This window comes from Chrysochloris asiatica, unplaced genomic scaffold (genome assembly GCF_000296735.1).
Source record: "Chrysochloris asiatica unplaced genomic scaffold, ChrAsi1.0 scaffold00067, whole genome shotgun sequence".
NCBI classification, from domain to species: domain Eukaryota; kingdom Metazoa; phylum Chordata; class Mammalia; order Afrosoricida; family Chrysochloridae; genus Chrysochloris; species Chrysochloris asiatica.
The window spans coordinates 15688101-15690006 of NW_006408585.1; positions in this window are offsets into that span (position 1 = coordinate 15688101).

The following is a 1906-nucleotide window of genomic DNA, read 5'->3' on the forward strand; positions in this document are numbered from 1 at the left end:
CCACTCCTCTGAAATCCTATACAGAGTTGCTATGAGTCAGAACTGACTTGGCAGTTAAGTAGCTGACTGTTACTTAACAGTAACAAGAATCCCATGTTTAATTCTTTCACTGGTTTATCACATCAAATCACATCACGGGGGATAGTTACATCTCTACTGTCAAACTACTCAGAATCCTGGTCCACTCAAGTTGACACAAAAACCTTAACTATCACAGTCCATCTTTTGTCAACTTTTCACCTATACATAACTGCTTAAATCATATATAATTTTCAAATAAAGACAATTGCAAAGTCATACTTGAGGCTAACATGATACTACTAAAGCATGTACAGATGAAAATGCACTAACCCCATTATGTTGTTGCTGTTAAGTGCTGTTAAGTTAATTTTGACTCAGAATGACCCTGTATAGGGTTTCTGAGAAGTAGCTAGTGGATTTGAACTGCCAAACTTATGGTTTTCAGTCCAGCGTTGATCCTACAGCACTACACCAGAAGTCTAACCCCATTATATTACCCCCAAGTTCTTCCACTTCAAATTTTGACCTGGAACATAAGTCCTTTTCATCTGTGAATCTAGACTACAAGTTACCTGCTGCCAAATACAATGGTGTAACACACAAAAGGTAGACATTTCCATTACAAATGAAGTAAAAACAAGTACCAAGCAAGATAAAAATCCAGTTGAACAATTTATATTTACTCTAAAGGCTTGAAAATAATCCTCTGTTCTCTGTGACCGTCTAGGCAATGGTCCTGCCCTCTAGACTGTGCGTGGTTGGTCATGCATTCTGGATTCTTAGTGAATGGAAACTCTGCTCCCTTGACTTTGAGAAGCCCCATTCTCCTAGTCCAATCCCTGTCGGTTCTGTTCTTCTCCCGCCTTGGGCATGGCAGCCCGACCCAGTCAGCTTTTGGCAGAGGTCCCATCTTAATGGCACCCCACACTCCAGAAATGAATTGGTGAAGACAACAACTCCTTGAACCTTAGGAAACTGTGGTCCCACTGTTAGAAATCCCAGAGCTCATGGTCTTACCTTATGAGACTGAGGCAGCTCTGCTTCCGGGGCTCCTTGTCTCTTCAGCTTCTGTTTCCTGGTTCCTTGAGCTCTAGAAGTCAGCTTGGTCTCTATTCTGCTCATGCAAGTGTCACAAAGCTCTTCAGCTCTACTGATAAATGTCCAGAAGCACCCCATTCCATCAGTAAGCCTTGGCTATAAGACACTCAGTTTTCTGGCTCCGTGAGTCAGAGTGCCTAACTTCACTGACAAGTGTCCAGAGGTTTCTATTAAGAAACCTCCCTTGCACCATGGCTTGGCTTCCATGCTGTCTTGTGTTGGACTCCTGGTTCTGCCACTTATTCTACTCCTCACTCCTTTCTGAGTCCTCATCAGAATTGCCTTTGATATCCATAATTTTACCAACAGTGTTTTATAGTCACTCTAGGCTTTCACTATTGGACAGTTTAGTACTCCTCCAGTCTCTGCTCATCAAAACTTCTTCCACACTTTAAGTATCTGTTACAGCAGCATCCCACTCTTGGTACTAAATTCTTAGTTATCTGGTGCTGCTATAACAGAAATACAACAAGTGGATGGCTTTAACAACTAGAATTTTATGCTCTCATAGTTTAGGAGGCTAGAAGTCAGAATTCAGAGCACTGGCCCTGGAGAAAGTTTCTTGTACCCTTTCAGCATCTGTAAACCCAACATTCCTCGGAGTTCTCCATGTGTCCTGGCACAATCTTCCTTTGGTTCTAGGAACATCACAGTGCAAGGACCCTAGGTCTAAAGGGCACACTCCTCTTCTGGCTTTTCTATCTTCATGATAGTGTTGTTACGTGCCACCAAGTCAGTACTGACTCATAGTGACCTTATGCACAGCAGACTGAAACACTGCCCAATC